A 26,416-nucleotide genomic window follows, 5' to 3' on the forward strand; every position below is an offset into this window, starting at 1 on the left:
TGGTCCCAGTTTTGCCACATTTCTGGTACAAAATGCTTTATATAGCATAAGTGATATCATGTCCCAGGTACTGCTGGCCTTGAAAGAGTCTGCCCCTGTGACGGTCCCCAACACTGCCCTTCAATTGCCTGTGAAGTATGGCCATTTTTCACATAAACCTTTTAAACACCTGTGAAATCCAGCAACAGTCACAGCACTCTGTAACTTTGGTCAGCTTCCCACACTGTTATCTGTCATGGCCAGCAATGTCTCACTTCATGGCCAGTAGTTCTCCACATCCTCTTCAGTTAGCTTAACCTCAGCTGAAGACCTTGTCAGAGGCCTCATCATCTGCTGGCAGCTCTAACACATGCTACGGAGAAATTTCCACTATTTTTAATATGAAATATGAACTGAGGTCTGTAACAGAGAGCAATGATCTTTCAGTGTCTCCTATAAATGGATATGTCCAGTTTATACCCACCTCCTAAAAACTGCACAAATCCAGCTCCTTAATTTAATTAAACTAATTTCTACTTTCCCATGCTTAAGGCACAATTATGAGGAATAATTAAGAGGTACTTTGTATTCGGTTTCAAAAAGCTCAGCTCAAAAGTTTCAGAGGGTTCTGTTCTGCCCCATTCTCCTTTTAAAATCAAAATGAAATGACACAGGGCTATAGGGATTTCTCTGTTTGAGAGCTGTTGGGGTGGGGTTTTTTCGGTGCAATTTAATGTGCTTGCATGCAATTGCAAAGGGCACATCTTGCCCCATCCTCTTCTGCTCCTGTGTTTCTGTGGTTATTCTTCTCATTTTATCTTTTTTTTTTTTTAGTTAAATATAAGCACTTTTCTTTGCCAGATGAAAAACATTAAAATATTTCCAATAAAAAGACATGATGAACAAGTTTTTATTTACCACTATTTACTGAACAAGAGGGATGGGAAGAGGACTGAGAGGCACAGGAAACATGATGACATATGTCTCACTTTCTTAGAAAACTCAACTAAAAATGACATAATATATCGCCATTGCATCTGCCTTTTCCCCTTGTTTCTATATCATTATTTTTTAAATCAAGTGTCCTATTATCCAAACTACTGCTGACACTAAAATACATGCTATCCACATTTTCTTGACTGAATGAATCATTCCTATGACTCATCACAACTCTTTTTTTGCACACCATGTTATAATATACTGAAGGATTTAACATAAAAAGTGGAGTTGTCTCCCTATTCTGATAGAATCTTTTTACTAAAGATTCCAATTACTCTCTTCCAAATTATTTTAACTTACTGTCTTCCTTGGATTTGGCTTTATTGGCAGTGGAAACAACAGCAATTAAAGTGTAAAAGCTCATCTTTCAATCTTTGCAGATAGCCCTGATCAAAAAGACATAGTCCCCATATATAGAGTGATCTTCCAGTAAAAAATGTCAAGAGTTATCAGTATTTTTTTTTTTTACAGGGTTCTAATGCCTAAATTAATGCCTGGATTAAGCACACTGTTATATACCCGCACCAGAGCAGTATCTGTCAGCACAGTCATCCAAGCAGCAGGAACTACTAGAAGCACTGCAAGGCTTACAGCCCAATATACAAAAGTCATACACCAGCTATCCGTCCCTGATGAAAGACTATACGGTGCACCTGGGACCCTTACTAATAGTAGGATTTGTATTCTGGTCTCCTGCAGATACTCAGGAAAGCAATAGAGAAAATAAATCACCTTCAACCACCTGGATAACTATAGAAGTTATATAATATAGAAGTTATACAACATATATAGTATAGATATAATACAGTTATGTAATATAGAAGTTATATAATATAGAAGATCTACCTAGATCAGGAATCCAGGTCCCAGATCTGATCTTTTCCCCATGGTTTCATGTGGAACATATCACACTCAGCTACTTACTCAGAAGGATATTTAACAGGAATTTGCCTCCAGAGGGACTGCTCATGACAGTGTGTGAGATACGAGATATCTGAAGACTGGTGAAGAGGATTAATCTGTGTTGAGTGTACAGTATGAGAAAATGGAAATGCTCAGGAGGAAACCTGAGGAAAACATGAAATGGTAGGAGGTAGTGGAATGAGCTAGTTGTTTTCCTCAGTGCACAAATTACTAGGGCTAGTCACAGGAAAAGGTTTTGCTTAGGTAAGCAAACACTCAGGGATATTCAGTGCCTGTTTGCAGTAGCTTCTTACTACAAAGAAGCCAGAACTATCCGAGAGCAGTGGGTGGTAACAGACCATGAAGCACATGCTGGGAAGGAAGTGAATGCAGCAATTGCAATAAGTCCTGTTGCAGGCAAGCCACAGTGATTTAAAACCCATTATCTTCTGAACAGTGTACATGCAACTGTGGAGCCTGCTATTATGACCTTAAACCTTGAAAATGGCAATCCATTTTTTTTTGTCTTGTTGTCAGTGTGCAGAGCTAACCTGCTAAACAGCTGAAAGTGTTTTGAGAAATAAAAAGTGTATGCTATCCCATGAGCATAGTCTTTCTGTGAGATGTCTAACTGAAGGCAAAAAGCTTATTAAGTAAGTTCATATAAATTGACTAGAAATGCAGTTCTAAATAAAGTTCATATAAATAAATCTAAATAAACACAGCTGTAATATTTCAGAGAATAATGTTGTTTCTGTGCCTCCTTAATGTATGAGACAAGAGCATATCAGTGTCAGAGTTTAACCTTGTCCTGCTGGAAGATGGCAGTTAAACCAAAGGTTTGGCAACACATCTCAAACAATTTTGCCAGTCCCATAGTGCCCCCTCTATTGGTAGATCTGCTACATAGGCAACTTTGTACTTTCGACTGCTTTTTCTAGGAGCATGTCTATGGTGCAAGTTCCCCTTGCCAGTGCTCCAAGCCAAACAGTGCCTGCACTGCTGTAGCTGGCACTGTGCTGGGTCTAAGCTCCCCAGTCCTGCAGAGGCGCAGAAAACAGTAGATGGGGCTTTCAGCTGCAGTAAGAGGGCTGAGGAAGTGGCTAAATCTTGATCAGATCTGCCTGTAAAGTCATAATGGCATCTCCATGGTTTGATAACACCATGCACTACAGCTCACTCGCTATTTGTACTGCATGATGGAACTCTGAACTTAGTGAAACAGCTAACCATTACTGTCATGCCAACCATAAATGTTACTCTGACGTAATTCATTGTATTCTTGGAATAAAATGCTCCAAATGATAATACGTTTGACGGTTTTAAATGTCACCAAAATGTCTATAGCATCTTGAATAAGCATCTCTATATCATTTTCATTCATTATAAAATAAAGGAAGCTTTTCTTGTAATGATTTTGAGGTTAGAACCTGATCCGTCTAATATAATTGTAGATGTTATTTGTTGATTTTATTAAAAAATAAGGTGGATTTTGGCTCTGGAACTGCCAAAGATTTTTTTGCAATCTTAGTATGTAATGTCCAGAAAGCTAGTTCGAAATTCTTGGATATTGTTGATGTTAAGCTGAAGATTCACTACACAGCTTAATACTTCTGTCCTATCCAGATAAAAAACTCAATCTGCTTGGAAAACCAGGATCTTCGATATCTCCCAGGAACAATGTAATGGTGGATAATATTAATCCAGCTACCTCCTGTTGGGAGACAGAACAGTTAATCTTGCATTAAGCCTTTTTGTTTTCTCTATAAAGTATTACATGACATTAAATTACTTTATAACACTGCCACAGTGCAGGGAATGCACTATGAATTTCCAAAGACCAAATAGCTGAGTGATTTCCTTTAACTCCCATAACTTTCAGAAAAGATCATGGTTACCTGACACTACAGCTCAGTTGAAAGGAACAGTTCAAATGGGTCATCCGAGTAAGCATGTTAAGGGAAGAAAGTGCCCCAATCATTTATTTGAAACTTGCCAATACCAGTTCTGCATATTTCTGTCTAGTATTTCAATACATAGGCAGAATTAGCCATAACAAAAACACACCACCATCTCGCTTAGCTTATAGCCAAACAACCTTAAAATGTGCAGTGGGTCTCAGTAACATGGATCTCCTTCCAATTAAAGAAATGAAAACATGCAGGCTTCAGAGTAATTAAGATCATGTCATTTTTAAATCCCCAAAGCTTTCCAGAGACCTCTTGTTCTCTGGCACCCATCTTACTGTAGTTGTTTCTCAGGCTTGGTAATATGCTCAGAGGTTTCTTACACAAACATCTAAGAACACAAAAAAGTTTCTGTGATGGAATTACAGGGGCCAAAAATGGTTTCTTCCATGACTGAGTACGAATATGAGAAAACTCCAGAGGGAGAACATCAGGTGATGCAGAAGTCGGAGAAATCCCGAAAGCAGAGAATCTCTCTCCCATGACTTCATGGACTGTGCATCCCTGAGGGTAAAGTTTGCTAAAGATGCTTTTGCCTGCTGGATGCATAAATGTCAGAAATTATTGCCATGATTTGCAAGATTACCTATCTTGTCTGCAGCTCCTATGTACTGAAGGAGCAATGTGCCAGCAGAGTGGAGTAGGACTGTCAGAATTTGATATTGAGCCAATGCATTAAGGATAGGATGGTTGGTAGACACGCCTCTAACCATGTGAAACCGACCAGCTGCCAAGAATACCATGACCTGAACGTTAGATATTCCCAACTCCTTATCTGTTTTTCCATAGAGAGGATCATGTTGTGTGCTATACATTTGAATTTCAGCTTTCTCCACCTAGGTATTCAGTTATAAATTTCATATTTATGTCAAATAGAAACAAGGAGAAAAATTAAATTAGACAAGAGAAGGATATATGGCATCTGAAGGGTAAATGCTTGAGGCAACTGAGTTAGCTTGTTTCTTTGATTTATTAAAGAGATCAGCTGGTATTCCTAACCTAAACACTAATTTTACTATGCTTACTCTGTCTCATATTGAGGGGTTCACTGATTATTCTGAAATACCTCCCCTAAACCTCCCTAAAGGTTTAGAAAGGCTACAGGGAAATACATCAATGATAACATGCCAAAGTCCATCACAATGGGTGCTGTTCTAATTCATTTAATACAGGTCAGCTTGGATCATGCAGTTGGAAAGCTGACATAGATTTAATTAACTGCAGTACATTGTATTGTTTTAAAAGGACATATTCTTTCTATGTTTTACATATACATTTTATGGCATACCCAAAGCAAAAAGTTACAACTGGAACATTAGAAAAGAATACAGCAAAATTGACTCACTGAATAAAAAGCTGCTTCCAGTTTAGTTTAATTCAAGAAAGAGAGGTAGAGATGATCTCACTGAAAGCTAACAGAATCAGAGAGTAGCAGTGGTGAAGTGATTGATTTTTGTTTCAAACTTAAAATGCATAGAACAAAGCAGAATACGGGAGCTCTGAATCTAAACTCACAAAAATTAGGAGAACAAAAAAGAGGTAATTCTCTCATTAAATCAAAAACTAGGCAGAGAAGTAGTAGCATTAATTGTGATGCCCAGCTAGACTTGAAACACCTGTGTTCTTCACTTATTTTAACACTGTTCAGTTGATGCTCAGGTCTGAGCCCAGATTATCTGTCACCACCTTAGCTAGTTTCCTTAGCACTGGAAGACGGTGAAAGAAGTAAACATAAAAGTGCAACCAAACCTCAGCTGTGAAACCAAAAAGCTCATCTCAGCCAGGGAAGAGCCCTGTGACCCTCTGGCTGGATGGTCTCCTTCAGGATGTGTCCATCATTTCTGTGCTGTGAGTAGGTACTAATATAGAATCATAGAATCATAGAATCATTTAGGTTAGAAAAGACCTTTAAGATCACGAAGTCCAACTGTTAACCTAACACTGCCAAGTCCACCACTAAACCATGTCCCTAAGCACCACATCTACACGTCTTTTAAATACCTCCAGAGATGGTCACTCAACCACTTCCCTGGGCAGCCTGTTCCAATGCTTGATAACCCTTTCAGTGAAGAAATTTTTCCTAATATCCAATTTAAAGCTCCCCTGGTGCAACTCGAGGCCATTTCCTCTCATCCTATCGCTTGTTACTTGGGAGAAGAGACTGACCCCCACCTCTCTACAACCTCCTTTCAGGTAGTTGTAGAGAGCGATAAGGTCTCCCCTCAGCCTCCTTTTCTCCAGGCTAAACAACCCCAGTTCCCTCAGCCGCTCCTCATAAGACTTCTGCTCTAGACCCTTCACCAGCTTCGTTGCCCTTCTTTGGACACGCTCCAGCACCTCAATGTCTTTCTTGTAGTGAGGGGCCCAAAACTGAACACAGTATTCGAGGTGTGGCCTCACCAGTGCCAAGTACAGCAGGACAATCACTTCCCTAGTCCTGCTGGCCACACTATTTCTGATACAAGCCAGGATGCTATTGGCCACCTTGGGCACACTGCTAGCTCATATTCAGCTGGCTGTTGACCAATACCTCCAGGTCCTTTTTTGTCAGATAGCTTTCCAGCCACTCTTCCCCAAGCCTGTAGCGTTGCATATGGGGGTTACTCAGAAAAATGTACTTTTAGAGCATCACCTGGGGCACTCCAGGGCTCATTAGCTGCCTATAGCTGAACAGGGAAAGCTGCAGGAGATCTGTGATGTGCCTTTTTCCTCCCTCTTCTCATCTAATTCCTTTCTGCCCTCTCCCAGGAGTAAGAGAAGGGAGAACAGAAATGAAACCAGAGCTTGCACATGTTCACTGCTTTTTAGGCTGTGCCCTTGTGCTAGAGGGCACAAGCAACCCATAGCCAGGGTCCTGACTACAGCTGCCACTGTGGAAGTATGTGCTTGGCTGGAGTCTGAGATGGTGCCTCCTCCACGTTCCCACAAGTCTGCCTTTACTCCTCGGTGTCACGGCCAGCTGCTGCATGCTCTGCAAGTACGTATCGGGTGGCAACCTTTTTCCTCCATGCAAAAGCCTTTGGAGGTAACCTAACAATACTGCAGTCAGCATAATGACACTTAGTGACACCAGTGTACAGCACTGAGACAGACTGACTGCCAACTGCAGTGCATGCAGACCATGACTCATGCTCACAGAGCACATGCAAACGGTTTGACATGTACCTGCAGGGGCAGAAATAAACTTGTGCTTTAATCCACAAGTATAAAAAGAGACAATGACCTTTCTGCAACAGAACCTACATGCTGGTCAAAATAATATGAATCGATTCAAACTATGGTTCAAACCAACCACTATGGCTGGTTCAAACCAACAATTTATGTTGAAAATTAGATTCTCCCCCAAATATTCACTGGTTCGAATTCTATATTGTTTAGTCCTTCGAGAATCTGGAGGATATTTCACTGTGGGATTCCCTTTTTGTTTGAGAATGTAAGTGAGCTAGCCTCAGGCTCAGATTTTTTCAACACCTGTAAAATGATATTTCCTTTTTTGCTTCCCTTTCTAAAATAAAAATCAGGAATTGTTATTCCCAGTGTCCCTGGGGCTCACTCACTCACAATTAGGGAGAATGAAGAGACATAAGAAGCAGATTGAGAGTATTTATTTTTTTCTACCAAGACTGTCCTGAAATCAAATAATTCGAAACCAAAAATAAATTGCGGCATGGCTTAAAGTACTTTTCTCCCATCTATTTTCCTGAATATTTTTGCTTTTATTAGAATTTGCTTGATTTCCTCTTCTAAGGCTTTGTAATTTTAAAATATAAGAAGTATCCAAAACAACATGTACAGCAGAAGAAAAAGAAATTCATACCAAATATAACACACACCTCCTCAAAAAACAAGGAAACAACTGCTTTTCTCTGGGGGGAAAAAAACCACACAAAGCAACAAAAAATTTGAGACTAATTTTTTTCAGTCACCTTCCTCCTTTTAGCTGCATACGCACATCACACACGCGCACACACATGCACATACGGAGTGTAAACCTGTATCTATTGGAAATATTTATCAGGACAAATTGGATTTTTTAAGTCAACATTAACACAGTTCAACAATAATGAGATGGGAATCAAAGTAAACATGAGAAATGCATAAAATCATGAACTTGATTTTGATCTCAAACATACAACTTCAAGCCCAGACTTTTTAAATTGATAGAGATTTACTCCAGATTTATACCACTTTAATGGATCTTTAAGGACTGATGATTACTGCAGCTAATTACTCAGATTGGAACAATCAGGGTGCACTAAATTCAGCAGCATGAACCAGTCCAGTCTTGGCTTGGCTAGAGATTGGGCTCAAGAGTGGAGGTAACATAAACAAAGACCATTCAGACTTAAATTATTTTGCTGTGTAACTTTCTCCTTGTTCTCATTGAAGAGAAGCCATTTTAAGCAAATGAGGAGGAACGAGTGCCTGAATGAATATTTAGGAGGCATAACAGATACATGCAACAAAATGGAGTTCTGTCCAAAGAATTACTTTGTTGTCAGATTGGAACTGCTTTTCTTGTCTCTGTAAAAAGCCTCAGAGTTGTTTTAAGCCAGTATGTAACAATTGATACCTTGTAAAAGTTTACAGACTGCCAGAATGACAGACAGATTTCACAGCAGTTAAATTTTAAAAGCTGTAAAATGTTTAAGAAATACATTTAAGCCTTCCTATCAGCTTTGAGAAAAGAATAATTGAACATGTATAGTCCATGCTGCCTATATGTACAGCATTTGACAAAGTATTTTTATCAGATGGTGATGCTTTGGAAGAAAAGGAGCTGATAAGACAAAATGGATGAGACTTATTTCTTTGTTCTAGAGGTGCGAAGACTTCAGACAGCAAAATAGCATTGCAAGCCAAACTGTAACTCTCTGGTGCTTTGCAGGCATGTAAAATAAAATAGACAACTCCTGCCACTACATGGGATGCTATAGAAGCAGACAAATCATTATGGAGCATGAACTGCTCCGTTCCCTGCTTCTGGGTAGAGGATCCTGTTCAAGGCTTCTCTTTTGGGTCATTATCCAGCTGGTAGATAGGGCTTCAGAAACAGCAGTGACAAGATGCAACTTTTTTAGGAGCTGGGAGGCCATTAGTGGTCTTTAGTGGAGACATTTTACGGAGAGTCTATAGAGCCAGGCTTGTACCTCTGAGATTAATGTGAGCTCAGTTACTGACTTTGATCGGAGATCACACCTCTGGAGGAGCTGGGAAACAGCCCTGATCACCCCAAATTTCAAGGGTTTGGTAGTGTTTCATTTCTGATACAGAAGGAAAATGGGAATTCAAAAAAATTAAGTGAAAAGGTCTATTTCCCTAAAAACATTATTTCAGGGCACCCAGTTGTGTTTAGGTCCTTGTTCTCTGCAATTTGGAGGTTTGCTCCCATAGCTCAAGCAAGCAACCTGACTGTAAGAAAGCCTGAAATTATGGCATGGGTTAACTTTATTTCTTGCTAACTTATTTTAAGGAAGAAACATCCCCCACCAAAACCAGGATTTTAGCTTAATTATTTCTCAAAAATATTTCAGACTTAATGAAATATTTTTTCAATGTAAATAAAAGGAGCCTTTGAAGCTTTTTGTGCTATCTTTAGTCTTCTAGTGAAATATTACTTTCTTTACCACACAGAATTTAATATCCAAAGCCCAACTGAAGGTTTGTGCAACCTCTGTATATAACAGAAAACATAAAACACAAAAGCATGGTATAAGAGACTTAATCAGATATTTTTTTTCTCCTATATTCCCTAAACAAAATAATTTGTCCCATTGCTCACTTTTCTGTGAATCCAAAGGCTTGTGTGAGGAATTTAAGAAATCACAGGGAACTGTTACATGACAAGCCAAGTATTAGGAAGGCGTTAGGTCTGAACAATTTCCAAGTAATTCAGTTCTTTACAAGAAAATAGTCTAATGTTTTTGCCAATTAAAGAGTTTTCCATGACTGCATTGTGTTTCAAAAAAACCCCAGGCTCCTAGTTAGATATTAATCTTCTCCTATGCAAATACAGGGCAGCATACAGGATCACCAAACATTGATTAGGAATTCCTAATAATTAATACATTCAAAGTCATCTGAATCAGTTGTAAACTGAAAGGTTAAATTTGTATTGCTATTTATGATTAATATTAGCAATCGTAGCCAATGACAAGCTTTTGCTAACTCTTTGAGTAAGGGGAAGAAACAGCATTGTTATCTTCTTTGGTCTCTTCTTTCTTTGGTAAAGGTGGATGTGCATGTTACAAGAGATAAGAGTCGCTCCTCTGACTGCACAGAGAGGAGGCAGCAGCGAGGTAGCAGCAGCAGAACTGCCCTCACCCAGGGGCAGGGGCAGGGGCAGGGGCAGGGGCAGGCACTGCCCTGCTGTGGGGATTCACACCCAGGGTGCTCAGGGGGCTGCTTAGTCACAAGGCAGACAAAGAACAAAGGAGCCCTGAGCCATGACTACCTCGCATAAGGTATTTACTGATCAAGGAGCATTTGCACCCTCCCACTAACCCCATGCGCCAAGAACACATCACACAGCTCATCTCTTCCACCCCAGTCGTGGCCGCTCTTTCCCTAGGAAAGTTCTCTGACAAACCACTGCCTTTGTTGGCACAGCTTAACCTATAGAAAGGGGACTGAAATGTATCTATCTTTTAACATGGAATCTGAGACTGCCTTTGGTAATTCTGAATCCTCCTACGTTGTGGGAAAGTTCAAAGAGCAGCTCTGATCACTATGACGTTGAATTTCAAAGAAACCTATAACAGGATTAAGGGAAATAAATATGAATTATGGTATTTAAAGAAAAAGAACAAGAGGAAAATATCTGGAGGGCTTTTTTAGAGCATTTGGATAGAGGTGATCTGAGAGGAGGATGATAAAGGAAGCAGCCAAATTTGTAACTAGAAACAGAGGTTAAAAGTTTCCTTTTAAAACACTTTCAAATATCAGCTACAGCTTATTAGAGATTTAAGGATTGGAGTGAAATCACTGAGCTCCAGCTGACTTCATTAGAGCTGCTCATGTGAGGAAAGTGAGCAGGATTTGGCCATAAAACAGAAAGCCCTTTGGCCTTGTTTTCATTGCCAAATATTTTCTAATTGATACTGCATGTAAACTCTGCCCTCTGCTAATACACTAAATAATCAATGCTATCCAAGCCCACATCTCATTTTCTGCCTAAGCCGTGATTTTGTTTGTATCACTGCCACAGGGAAGATGAGGGAGTGGGAAGGGGTTGTGCCGTTGGACTGCTCCTGCCTCATGCAGCACTGCATTTGTGTTATTCCACGCTCACTAATGGAGAGGCCGAGGCCCTCTTAGCTGGAGTCCCCTGGTAAATCCCCACCCAGATGTAATCCCCTGCACCTTGAAGAAGATGGGACTCCTCTGCTTTCTCCAAACACTACATTATGTCCCTGCAACTACCAGCCAGCTTTAAAGACAGACTGATTATCCAAATCCTTACAAATTACGTGACCTTTGGAAAGCTACCTAATTAGGGAGAATGTACTCCAGGGCTTGGAAACCCACAATGTCCTGAAGAGAAATGGGGAATACTTTGGGCATCTCAGCTAATTTTGGTAAATTGTAGTATAAACAACAAGACAGGATTGTGATTTACTGGGTATTTTGCTCAACTTTTTTGATGAATACTGTTGTTTTGCAGCATTAAAAGCTTACTAAGGAAATATGTTCCACTTCATTGCATAACAAAAGAGTATTTTCAGTATACAAAGCCCATGACTTAAGGCTAGTCTCTAAAGTCAAATTCTGTTTCCCAACAGTTGCCTATTCTCTGATGGTTATCCTATATGTTATGAGACCAGATGTATGAAAAAAAGGTACCTTAATATTACACTCACATCTCAGAAGCTGTCCATACCGTCACTCAGTTGCACAATTCTTGGTGGTGGTCCTTGAAGCAGACTCTATATTGATCTTTTTGTGTCTAGAAAATAGTGAAACTACTGAAGAAACTTACAGAGGCAGGTACTGGTGGTATCTAATGACTCATGAAAACAGAAGATCTTTCTGTTAAGATTTTCCTCACTTGTCTTCCACTATTATTGACTAATTTTGTAATATTTATATTAGTTTCATAGGTGGATTCAAAATTTAAGGAATTATAATATCAGAAAGAGTTATTCTTAAATCTAACACAATCTCCTATCAAACAGAAGCAGTAGCACTCTTAAAACATCTTTGAATTAATTTTTGTTTGAAGTGAGGAAGATCTTAAAACACCCCAAATCATGCAATGTCAGTGAAAAAAGCCCAGATACTGAGAATGTTGATGCATTTTTCCTATAATAAGTCATCCTTGTAGCCAAAAATACACACCTTATTTCTTATCTAGTTGTGACTTTCAGCCATTACAGTTTCATTATGTTTTTTCTTGCTACATTCAAAATGCTATTTACCCCCACCTTGTGTTGCTCTTTGATAAGTGAAACAGACTGAGCACTTTGAGTGCTGCACAGTAACATCAGCTTGTTTGTTTTCTAATCATTCTTCTATGAACACTCTTCGGTGATTAACAGCCTGTACAGACCGCACACTCCAAAACAGAACAGAGGGGGTGGGATTTCTCTCACTTAAATTACAACCCAGACGGCTCCCTGCAAGGTAGTCACACTGTTTATAGTCAGTGGGGAGAAAGAGCCTCTTTTAATGTGTGATTCAGTGGGTACTTTGTACATTTGAGATGAGATGAATAATACCCTAGAAGTGCTTATTTGTAGATAACCACACCATTTCAATGAATTCCAGTATTCCAGAAGTGGTAGCATTAGTAAAAACTACATATGCAGAGTTCTTTATCTTACTAACTTTCTTCAACTTACAAACTCAGCAGTTGTATTTGTCTATTTGTCCAGAGTGTTTCCAGAAGACTTCATGTTCTGCTGTTCAGCCTCCATAAACCAAAGTCAGGATGCAATTCACCATCCATGTATATATGCTATATCTCTCACTGTAATATATGCATCTTTACTATACATATACATATGGATAAAATGTATAGTATATTTAATATGGTTTGCAGGATTGAATATATTTGACATTTTTGCTTGTCCCAGAGGACTAAGTGAGTCAAGTAGTATCATCCCAATGACTTTCATTTCACTGTTACTGCTCCCCAGGCTTTTGTGTTATCTATACAATCCCTCTGATAATTTTAGGTTTTGTTGCGAGTCACTGATAAAAAGGTCAACAGCTAGGTTTGGGAACATATTCCCGTTAGAAACTGAACAGGGATTCCACACCTAGCATTCAGCTGGAATCTCTCTGATAGATCTCAAAACATAAAGCTTTACAATATGTTACATGTATGTTATTCCAAGTCTGTTAATAGTAAATCCACTAGTTACATGTTCAGATAGTTGAATTTAAAGATACTTCTGTAACAGTACTGCTATTATCAGCAAATCCAGCAAGATAATAAAAAAAAAAAAAAAAGAGAAAAACAGAACACAACTATTAAATGAGCTGTGCTATCTCTTTTCCACTAATAGCATCAAAGTAGTTCTATGATTTTATAAATCATGAAAGGATTTATGGGTTTTGGCTATAAAAAGAAGTGGAATGAGTGTACAGTGTAATCAGTACTCTTCAGGACAAGTCTACTGACTTCAGGGAACCAGTGCCAGACATAACTACTTGCCACTGTGAAAAGGAATTATATTCTTTCACATATTTGAACACATAATGCATACACATGCATGGGCAGACAAGTACACAGATGTTTTATATATGTGAGTATGTGCGTTGAATTTAAAATCTCTTAGTACATGTTTGCTCTCAAACTTCAGCTAAGGGCAGAGAACCTCTCATTAGTCAAGTCTGGTACAGAAGATACTGATTTCCTCACACTGTCTATGGAGTCTCTGTAATTCATTTTATATGGATAGTGGTGATACTCTTAATTAATTATTTTATGAATCCTGTAGATTCCATTCTCCAAATAAGGAAATATCTAACATGTTCATAGGTCTTCTGATTTCTTGTGTGGGTAATCTAACATTTGTCATTTGTGCATGACACAGCTGCATACTAATATACAAAATGCCCTGAAGAGAAGGTGCTCTGTCAATGTCTATTATTAGTTTCAGTATGCTTTCATTATAGCAAAAGGGGTTGTTTTAATTCAAATTAATTGCTAAAAGATTAACAATTCCTCCAGAATCTAAACCAAGAAATGGTTTAGAATAATCTTGTTAGTATTTCTTTCCTTAGAAACACAAATTCACCCAAGTTGATACAATTTATCAGAAAGCGAAACTTCTGACAAATTTTCATTACCTTATTTGAGTTGTTTTTTGAAATTCTGAAATCCTTTGGTACAATACTTTCTCAATAAAAGAACACATATTTTCCTTGTTAAGAGAACCATACTTATACCAGCTAAGAAAAATATTTCAAAGACCCTCCCCAAAATATTTTTTTTTCAAAATTAGCAGCAGGAAGTAATTCAATTTGATGTCATTTTAATGTTCATCTGTGTCTGTGCATTTTACATATGATAAACATTAAAATACAAAAGTAAATGTCTGCGTTAAGTCACATTAAAGGTGTTGAATAGCAAATCCTTAGGAGAGAGTATAAGAATAAGCAAACAGTTCTACTTCTTCAGACTACATTCTGAAATGCAGGGATGTATTGCTCAGCAACTACCAAACATTTAATAAACATGGATGACTTTTCTTCCAGGATGTATTCTCTGTTTTTGAACATACGCAAACTTTTAGCTTCTACAACATCTTAAAATTAAGCATTTCAAGTACAGCTATGCATTTTATGCCACTTGCAAGCTTCATTTCATGCTCCCAACTCTTTTTTTCATTTGAAACAATGAATAGCTCCAGCATTCTCATCAGCTTCTCAGCAGCTCTCATGATAGCCAGCCATATATATATTTCCTAGGCTGAAAAACCCTTGAAAACCTTATTTATTGTTTCTTATACAAAATCTGTTCTTTATCTTTTAATTTCATTTCTTAAACACTTTTGACAGTCCAATTTTTCATCCTGGTTTAGTCTGGGAAAAATGTTTGAAATGTAAAAAAAAAATTCTTTGGGGATGGGAAAACCATTTTCTGTCCAGCTCCAGCTTTCAATTGTTTTTTACCATCAAGAACAAAGCATACAAAATCCACAAACATGTATAATACATCTGGAAGCAGGTACTTCAACATAGAGAGAGACTTAGACAATGAAATAAATTTACTCTCCCTGACTTCCTCAGGTGACTTGGTGCCACACAAGATTCTTCTATTTTATTTTCATTAAATGTATTTACCATTAATAATTATTACCATCTGTTTGAGTTGGGCTCCAATTTGTAGTGCTATAAATTAGAAGTAGTTTTGCAGAAGTCAGTGTGATTTTTGCTTTAGATGATAAACTTGGCTATATTCTATAGTTTTCATTCATGCCTGATGGAACTTTATAAACAGTAAAGTCTGTAGAAAAAAACTCAGATAACCTCAGAACCCAAGTCATTATCATGAGTCACAGAGTTTCCAAAGGGCATTAACACTTATGGACACCCAAATTAAAAGGTCCAATTTTAGAAAATATTTAGCACATCTTCAGAAGATGAGATCATTTTCAAATGGTTTATGTGTACATATTAAAGAAAACCAATAATATCCTTTGAAAATCAAATGGTATTATGCATTGATTCTGCAAGCTTACCATTCTGGCTATACCAAAGCCTCTAAAGCTAGTAACCAACATGATTCTGGATATGTTATGTACCTTTTGCATAAAAAGTAAAAGTTTTTATAGTTCTTTACTTAATGATGAAGTAAAATAAATTAGATATCAGGCAAAGCCAATTGGTTGAAAGGCAATCCCTGTAGGAAAATAAACTGTGAAAAAAGGGAATGTATATGCTTTCTCCTGGTACCTTCAAACCAAGGATATGTGCTTCTCCAGAAGCTATGTTTCACCAATAGTAGATAATAAGAGATAAATATAGCAGTGACTAAGTAATATGTAAGGATCGTTGCTATATAAGACATTACACAGGAAGAGACATTGACCCCTTTTGCCTCACTTTTTTTTTCAACTTTAAGGGTTTATCCACGGGGTAAGTTGTCATGAGTGTCTTCACAAAATGTTATGGATTGAAATGCACATCAGATATGGAGCCACAGACTGAATGAAAAAAACAGGAAAATGACATTTGAATTAAATGCATAAGAAAACTGTGGAAGAAATAAATAGTTTGTGCACGGGAGTGGCATTGGATAAACCAAAGAAATTATTGTTCAGCAACTATTTTTTAGTTAAGTTCAATTCATCCACAGATTATTTAAAAATATCTATTTTTTTTCTGTTAATTTAGGACTACAAGACAGTTATTATCTAATAGATAAGACCTACAGAATCTAGTAATAAAATACATTAACAGAGATGTTAGTGGTAGATGCAACTTTCCAGCCTTGCTAGATTTTTTGTCATAAAAACCATTCAAGACAAAGTCCAGCTCTGTAATTGTTGTTAAGACTGGCCAGCATACCAGAAAACAAATTGTGCCTGATATGTTCATATACTGGCTTCCTTCTACAAGATAAAGAATGTAATTTCCAGTAGTCCTCTTAATCATCTGTCAAATATTTTACTATTATTCTATACCAAAAAAGGTAGCATATATGGCAGAAAAAAAGAAAATACAAAACAAACTAAACAGTTTAATGCAGAGACTGTGACAGTGATTTTACTGAATCAGCTGCCAAAGAAGTCAATTAACTTTTTTACTATGAAGCTCCAGAGAGAGCAGAAGAAATAGCTTACCAAAATACTGGGGGAAAGTGTGTCTTGTTAGAATGAGTATGCAAGGAAGGCTTTCATTCTGTCTAGCATTTCAAACACAATTGCAATGTTCCAGTTACCCTCAACCATAATACTTGCCCTTTCTCAGTTATAAGGACTCATCCTTCCCCTTTGAAAAGCCTGTAATTTGAGGGTCAGCTTTGACAGCTTTCTTCCAGATCCCACATCCAGGCTGGGACCTGTTTCTTCTGCATCAAGCCTCCAGGATACGGACTTTCTTTTCCCTGTTACACACTTGATGCTCTTGCTAAAGCTCTCATGCCTCAATTCCTGAAAGCTTCTTTCTGGTCTTGACAAATGAATTAGTTTTGTATTTATTTGTAAGGATTTAATCCTGAATATGGAAGGATTATAAGAGAAAGCACAATGGTACATGTTTAACAAGCTAAGAAGAGAGGTTGGCATCATGGGGTTGAAGCGGGGGAAAGAAAGGAGATGATAGTATCTTGTGGGTAAGTGGCAGATAGATCAGTTAAGAGAGGACAGGACTGCAAAATGCTGTGACCAGAAAGACAAAATCTTATGCTTGCTTCAGTGGACAGGAGGCATGCAAACAAACAAACAGAGAAAATGGTCTTTGTTCCAGTCTTGTTGGTTGACATAAGGAGGAAAAAAGTTCCTTCTAATGTTACCTTTTTGAAGAACCTCCATCTTTGATGTCAACTGGTATTTCACATCTGCAAGACAATGAAAAATCCAGTTAAGCTCCTGATGTGCAAACCAGCAGTTTTTGTGGTGATATTAGCTTACCTTTCACTCTTGTCTTTGGCTGTATCCACCTAGCTCTGTCTTATACTGAGGCTGCAAGCCCCTTTTGTATTTTATATGTGCTCCACTAGGAAAAAAACACCAACAGGCTAGTTCACAGACAAGGTTCTTTGGTATTACAGTTAAATGTGTCATAACATTAACATCCATTATCACATTAAAATCACAATGACGTGTTGGAATGAGCCATGTATCCATCTCTCAAGACACAATATACTGCATAAGTTTAAAGATCCATTTGATAAAATATGCAATATCACAATAAAACATACCAATATGGATATCAATTAGAAATACTAGAGATACCAGGAATTCAACTTACTACTAGAAATATACCTTAGAATTAACTTTTTTTTTTTAAATTCAGTAATAGGCTATAAATTCAGAATATATTTGATATTCACATGCCTTAGTTTATCCATCAGTTCTTGTTTATATTAGCATATAAACAGGGATAAAACCGGGCTCGCTAGAGATAATCCTGCGGGCAGCACGCCAATGTTTGCAGGATGGTGTGCTAGCAAGGTCCTTCAGACTTCTGTCTCAGTGGAGCTAGGGGATGGAGAGCCACGCGGCAGCAAAGACACAAGGGTTATTGATGTGTTAGAAACCACAAAAGCACCTGAGAATGGTGACGTAGGAATTTGGGCCTCTCCTCCTAAAAAGGTGGTGGGATCAGTAGCCCAGCTAAAGTGCATCTACACCAATGCACGCAGCATGGGCAACAAACAGGAGGAGCTGGAAGCCCTTGTGCAGCAGGAAAACTATGATACAGTTGCAGTCACAGAAACATAGTGGGATGACTGCACAGTTGGAGTGCTGCAATGGATGGCTATAAACTGTTCAGACGGGATAGGCAAGGAAGGAGAGGCGGTGGGGTAGCCCTGTATGTTAGGGAGTGTTTTGATTGTCTAGAGCTTAATGATGGTGACTATAGGGTTGAGTGTTTATGGGTAAGAATCCCATCCCAAAAAGGGGAAGGCCAACAAGGAAGATATCGTGGTGGGAATCTGTTACAGACCACCCAGCCAGGATGAAGAGGCAGACGAACTATTCTATAAGCAGCTGGGAGAAGTTTCACAATTGCTAGCCCTTGTTCTTGTGGGGGACTTCAACTTACCAGGTGTCTGCTGGAAATACAATACAGTGGAGAAGAAACAGTCTAGGAGGTTCCTGGAGTGTGTGGCAGATAACTTCCTGACACAGCTGGTGAGTGAGCCAACTAGGGAAGGTGCCCCACTGGACCTCTTGTTCACAAACAGAGAAGGACTTGTGGGTGATGTGATGGCTGGAGGCCATCTTGGGCATAGTGATCACTAAATGACAGAGTTTTTGATTCTTGGAGAAGTAAGGAGGGGTGTCAGCAGAACTGCCACCTTGGACTTCCAGAGGGCAGACTTTGGCCTGTTTAGGAGACTGCTTGATGGAGTCCCTTGGGAGGCAGTCCTGAAGGACAAAGGAGTACAGGAAGGCTGGACATTCTTCAAGAAGGAAATCTTAAAGTCGCAGGAGCAGCTGGATTGCCAGGCCCAAAGAGTTCTGGTGAATGGAGTTAAATCCAGTTGGCAGTGGTCACAAGTGGTGTTCCCCAGGGCTCAGTATTGGGGCCAGTTCTGTTTAGTATCTTTATCAATGATCTGGATGAGGGCATCAAATGCATCCTCAGGAAGTTTGCAGATGACACCAAGCTGGACAGGAGTGTTGATCAGCTTGAGGGTAGGAAGGCTCTACAGAAGGATCTGGACAGGCTGGATCAATGGGCAAAGGCCAATTGTATGAGGTTTAACAAGGCCAAGTGCCGGGTCCTGCACTTGGGCCACAACAACCCCATGCAACGCTACAGGCTTGGGGAAGAGTGGCTGGAAAGCTGCCCGGCAGAAAAGGACCTGGGGGTATTGGTCGACAGCCAGCTGAATATGAGACAGCAGTGTGCCCAAGGTGGCCAAGAAGGCCAACAGCATCCTGGCTTGTATCAGGAATAGTGCGGCCAGTGGGACTAGGGAAGTGATTGTGCCCCTGTACTCGGCACTGGTGAGGCTGCACCTCGAATACTGTGTTCACTTTTGGGCCCCTCACTACAAGAAGGACATTGAGGTGCTGGAGTGTGTCCAGAGAAGGGCAGTGAAGCTGGTGAAGGGTCTGGAGAACAAGTCTTATGAGGAGCAACTGAGGGAATGAACTGGGATTGTTTAGTCTGGAGAAAAGGAGGCTCAAGGGACACCTTATCGCTCTCTACAACTACCTGAAAGGAGGTTGTAGCAAGGTGGGTGTTGGTCTCTTCTCCTAAGTAACAAGCCATAGGACAAGAGGAAATGGCCTCAAGTTGCCCCAGGGGAGGTTCAGACTGGATATTAGGAAAAATTTCTTCACCAAAAGGGTTGTCAAGCATTGGAACAGGCTGCCCAGGGAAGTGGTTGAGTGACCATCTCTGGAGGTATTTAAAAGGTGTGTAGATGTGGTGCTTAGGGACATGGTTTAGTGGTGGACTTGGCAGTGTTAGGTTAACAGTTGGACTTGGTGATCCTAGAGGTCTTTTCCAACCTAAATGATTCTATAATTCTATTATTGATAGGTTGTCGTTCCCAATCTGCCTTCTCTATCTGTAGATAAGGGAGGCAGCAAAGAGTCCACCTGAGTGCCTGTCCTTGTTTTGGCTGGGATAGAGTTAATTTTCTTCCTAGTAGCTGGTATAGTGCTGTTTTTTGAATTTCAGTATGAGAATAATATTGATAACACGCTGATGTTTTGGCTGTTGCTAAGTGGTGTTTACACTGGTCAAGGACTTTTCAGCTTCCCATCCTCTGCCAGGTGCACAAGAAGCTGGGAGTGGGCACAGCCAGGACAGTTGATCCAAACTGACCAAAGGGCTATTCCATATCATATGATGTCATACTCAGTATATAAACTGGGGGGAGTTGGCTGGGGCGTAGCAGTTGCTGCTCGGGGACTGGCTGGACATCGGTCGGTGGGTGGTGAGTGGTTGTATCACTGGTTTTTTTTCTTCTTTTCCCTGGGTTTTGTTCCTCTCTTGCTCTCTTGTTGTTTTCCTTCTCATTACAATTATTATTATTATTATTATTATTATTATTATTATTATTTTGTTACGATTATTAAGTTCTTATCTCTACCCACAAGTTTTCTTACTTTTGCTTTTCCGATTCTCTCCCCTGTCCCACCGGGGCGGGGGAGAGTGAGCGAGCGGCTGTGTGGTACTTAATTGCTGACTGGAGATAAACCACAACAGTGCCAATTCATTGCATTGCATTTTGGTGTTTCAGTTTCACTCCAAAATTCAGATTTTTTTCATTTTGGAAGCTAATCTGAGCAGGAAATGAAATAAATGACTGCCAGGACATCCAATTGTTCATACCATGGACTGAAGCAGCAAGAATGATATAAGGGAATTCCAGCAACTCATCTGCTTAATTGCACAACTGGGACCCGTTTGGCAACTGGTCTTAATCATTGCCCTTACTCTCCCAGTCACACCAAGGACCTGCTCAGTTCACAGTCTAATCCCTATAACACACATTCATCAGGACATCCTGTGTTAGGGTTTTCTTCCACCTGGCTATATATCCTATCATATTTCTAAAAAGTCTCATGGTGTGAAAACACTACCCAACATAGCTCCCAACAGATAAACAGTTCCTTCTGATAAGCAGAGACAGTGTGATAATAAAAAGTCTGCTAATATCTTGTGCAAATGACTCCCGGGTTTGTGTTCCATTTCCCAACACACAGGGTTTTATTATTTCTAATCCATTGAGGACAGGAAAAAAGGGATGTACTTTCTGCACTGCCCAAATGTCACAGACAGATACCTCATTTCTCTTCCTCAAACCAAAATACATCAACCAAAAATACCCAAACTAAACAAAAAAAACCTCCCAAACTTCCAAGAAATTTTAGTAGAGCAGGATTGGGTCCAAGGAGAAGCAGAAGGAAGAGGAAGGCTAGTGAAAAGGTACAGAGGGAATCTGAAAGTTGAGGGAGCTGGTCGGGAATCTCTGTTGTGGCAAAACAAAAGAAATGTTTAAAAAGAAAGAAAATAATTTAGATTACTGGGAAATGGGAAAGAAGATAAGGAATGGAAGTTTCCACAGACAAATAACTGTAAGCAAAAAATTAATCAAAGTATCAAGACCTGTAAAGAACAGTGGAAGGCACAAGGAAAAGGGCCAGCAAGTAGGAAGGCCAAAAAGAAGAGGTTAAGGAGAAATATAGAGGAAAATGAGGCAGCATATTTCAGGACTCAATGTTATATGTGTTCCTGTCACACTGAGTAACTGAGAGACAAACGTAAAGTTGACTGACTGAATAGATTCAGTAAAACTAGAGCCAACATACAAGTGCACTTAAAACATGAATCACCCCTGATAAATGCAGGAAGTACTGCAAATGTGTCAATGGCTCTTTTCTAGATTGTTTATTGTTTACAGACCAAAGAATTTGAGACAGGCAAATAAGGCACAGATAATTATCGTCACTTTGAGGCAGTTACCTGAAATGAAACCCACCTCCAAGCTACACCTGATCAAGTGGCTCATTCTTAATAATATTTTTTCAAAGTTTACCTTCCCTATGGCAGATGAACCTGTGATGAGCCAGTCAGGTGCTCTTTATTTCCAAGTATTTTTTGAATGTTTTCAGCAAACACTTCTCAGCTTTCTGTTTGCCATTGGGTATTTGTGCTGTGTGAACAATCAACAAAATAACTTTTTGAAAAACAAAAAAACAATTTGAAAATTGACATATATGATGATGTTATTTGTAGGTGTGACCTAACCCATGTAATTTAGGCAATTTATTTGTGCCTGGTTTTAAGTACTGAGGGAGCTAGTCCTGTGATCCCCCTGCAGTCACAGGTGGAGGGCTTTGGGGGTCTCCAGAGGGCAGTCCTGTGCACTTCAGTTTGATCACTACATGTCAATTGATAAGGATTTAAAATACTGTCTACGTGGGATTTTCATGAGACCTTGTCAGCTCTAGGTGCCTAAATCCCATTCATTTGGCATTGTTATTCAAATAAAAACACACACATCAAAAATTAAACAGATTAGATATTCAGCAGCTTCCACTCTGTTCTTTTTGAGGTTTACTCATTGTAGATGGCATGGTTTCTGATCACTAAGATTTTAGGCTAATCTCCAAGTTATTCTTTTCTACAATGGATTTTTTTGGGGATATACTCACAAATGAAGTGTACGTGGTTTTACAGTGGCAATTCTTACAAAACAATGGATTTACTAACTTAAAGTAAAGGTCTTTTAAAGCTTGTTGGGGCAAGAATATGTAAAAGCTGCATAGGTACAATTATTTTGGGGGAGTACAGATGGATATTGTAATAACTGAGAATTTCTTGATTATTTTAACTCTGTCTATAAATCATCTCTGGGGTCATATGTCCTTCTTTATGTTAAAATACTTGCAAAAATATGAAGTGGAAGAAGTGAAAGCTGGAAAAAATGAAAAAAAGTTTATAAAACACAGGCAAGTTTTCCATATTTTCTGTTAAAGAAAGAAAAGGATACAAAAATCCAGGAACAAACTTAAAACCCCCTAGTAATCTTACAGAGATATATGTTTAATTTTTAGGTCTTCTGTATTGCTGAAGACGTTGAGTAGATATAAGATAAATAGATAATAAAGAAATGTATATGCATTTGGAATCCTGATTGAGATCAGCATGGTTACACATGAGCAATTGAACTCTCCTCTCATCAGCCAGAAGGCTTTTGAATTTCATGCAGTGGCCATCAGTCAGTGTGGCAGGACTGTTTAGGCCTGCCAAAGCTATAAGCTGATGGCATTATCTCTCACAGCATAAAAATGCTGTGCAAAAAGTTGGAGAAGAAAGATTATATTTTTTATAGCAATATGATTGCAAGTTAAATTTCTCTGACTTACTCATACGACATACTTGTGTATAGCATTGTGATTGAAGGCAGGCTTACATTTTAGAAATAGAGTTATCTTTTTCATTTCCCAGATAATCAGATACAAAACTGGCATAGGGGAAAAAGTGTGTTGTAAAATTAATTTTAAAGGAACAAGTAATTCCCTGAACAGTTTGTCTAGAATAGCTCTCCATTTTAACATAGTTAAATTGCTTCAGCCTAGCATGAAGATAACCTTTGTTACAGTTCTCATCAGCATTATCAAAATATGTGGGATGAGGTATGTCTTTTGCAAAATACTTTGATTGCTGCATTGATTATGTTGTTACTTTAGAATTGCTAGGCCAATTAAAAAATACATAAATCATAAACTGAGTTTGCATAGACCAGATTCCATTGTCACATGCACAGGGTAAAAAATAGGCAACCACTGAGCCATTAGGTTTGATGTGTATATTTTAAAACTATCTGATTAAATTAAATAGGCATGCTACTGATAGCTGCTAGCTTTTGGAAGAGCACGTTGACTGTTTTAGAAACATTACTGATGTAGTGAAAGCACAGTGAGCATGATTAGTATGGATAATCTCTAAGCTTTTCTGGCAGCTTGACCCCAGCTACCAGCCAAACACCCGCCCAGCCTCTTGCTCACTCCCCTCTCCTGCAGGACAAGATGAAAACAGAAGGAAGGCAAGAAGACTCATGGATCAAGGTAGTGACATTTTAATAGGGAAAACAAAAGGTGTGTGTGCAAGCAAAGCAAAAATAGGAATTAATTCACTGCTTGCCTTTGGCAGGTGTCCAGCTCCATCCTGGAAAGCAGGACCTCAGCACCTGTAAGATTTACTTGGGAATACAAATGTCATAACCACAAACAACATCCTTTTCCCTTCTTTCCCTGAGCTTTTTACTGCTGAGTGTGACATCATATGTTGTAGAATATCCCTTTGGTCAGTTGGGGTCAGCTGTCCCAGCTGTGTTCCCCTACAAACTGTTGCCCACCCGATTTGTGGCCTCAGTGACCACACAGGGGAACGCTGGTAAATAGCCCAACGTTATTTTGCATGAAGGTATTACTATCAGGGCTCTTCTAGTTTTCACAATCTGTCATGAACCATGACTTGAATAGTTACAGACTCCACAAGGACACATATGCTGCATTTACAGAGTCTTCTGTGAGGTGCTGCTGAAGAAAATATTCCAGTGGGACCTTGAAAATAGCTGGCTCTCTTTAGAAGCACAGGGCTAAAAGGGACTGCTTAGAGAGTGATGGCCTTACGAATTCTGAATGATGCTTTACTCCTCCACATTATGACATGCTGCTTTAATTTTCATTGGCTGAATAATGTGTCTTTTGCCTTAAGGAGAAGTCCAGATTTCATACTTTTCAGAACAGATTGTCAGTTATTTGGGTATCTAGCATAATTTTAGAATATTGTGCAGTTTTGTCACACACACAGAGCACACAGAAACCTTCCCTAGTGACAGAATATGGACCCCAACCTAGAGTGTTTCTGGTCATGTTTTCATGTTCAGTAGCACAGAAGGCTGAGCACTCAGAATTAAGCAAAACGTGAGATGCTACACGTTTCAAGCTTCAGTGATACAATCTGGGATGGCAGCAGTGGACACAGCCCTGGGAAAGGTTTGAGCACTCATAACTGTTAGCCCCTGCTAGCAATTCAAAGCCTGACATGCAAGCTATCTCTTCACTCCTCAGCCTGGGTTTCTGACTTAATATATCACATATTTCTTTAACAAAGTGGATCTATTCACCCCCTGGCTGTAACTGCCAGAATATAAATAAATAAATAAATAAATAAATAAATAAATAAATAAATAAATATTGAAGGCAGCAAATATATCCTTGTCCTTCATACTCTTGCACACTCTCTATGCTCTACAACTACTCAGATTTTCAGTTTTTTCTTCCTTTGTCTTTATTAAATCATCTCTCCTTGTTTTTTCTCATCAGTGTAAGAGAGTATTTAGAGCCAAAACTATTAATAATAATATTACAGGGCTTCTAAGTGAGGTTACTTCGCAGAGGAGGAGTTAAGCACATTATCCTGATGAAATTCTATGAAGTTCTAATATTTCTTGACCAGTTGAAAGTAGACACACACTTGAAAGGAGCCTTGTGAGAGGAGATAGAAGATAGCTACCAGAAAAAGCAGAAACAGTACAGGCAGCTTCACAAATTATGCAAGGGCTTTTATAAACCATTGCTGCTGCTTGGAAAGGACTTCGATGTGAAATTGAATTAAGGAATCTGCTTCTCATCTTACCTGTCCACCAATGTTCTCATCTCACCCATCCAATAATTTTAATTAAGTTACAAATGTGCGAGAAGCCCTTTAAAGCATTTAACTACTCGCTCACACCGAATGACCCTCACTCACGTTTTTTTATTATTGTTGTACAAAACTGAGAAAAGATGTATCTGTGAAATGAAATTCACTACCTTCAAGGCTTGACTGCAGCCTGCATACCAGTCTTTTGTAGGGTTCTCTGAACACGATAGCTCTGGAAACAGAAAAGATGTAGCCGTGTTGCTGTCCCCAGTGAGATGCTGTGAGAAGAGGAAGCAACATATTAACCTGCCTTTACTACTTCCAGGAGCTGAGCCTTTAATTCTGCACACAACTTTGCTTTAGGTTGTTCAGCAGTAATTTAGCTATTTTTATCACTGTGCCATATTGTGCTGCATAGATAAGCTTAACAGCGGTCCAGAAAAGGGAAACGTCTTACAAGAAGAGCTATTTTTACCTAGAAGGATGTTATCAAATACGAATATATTTCAGGGACATGCTGCTGGTATGCTGGGCAGGCTACTCCATCAATAATGTAGCCCTGCTGAAACCTAGAGTAAAATATTTCTCACTTCATTGATTTATTAAACATTTTAATTTCCTAAATGCAAGCTACCACAAAATGGTTTTATAATTAGCAGAAATACTTGCAATGTAATGATATGTCCCTCCTTTCTCTCCTGTGCTTTTTTCCCCCCTCCTGTTACGTATGTTCTGCAGGCAGAAGAGCCAACCAGAGGATGGCAATTCTGTTT

This window comes from Ciconia boyciana, chromosome 3 (assembly GCF_034638445.1).
Source record: "Ciconia boyciana chromosome 3, ASM3463844v1, whole genome shotgun sequence".
Classification (NCBI taxonomy): domain Eukaryota; kingdom Metazoa; phylum Chordata; class Aves; order Ciconiiformes; family Ciconiidae; genus Ciconia; species Ciconia boyciana.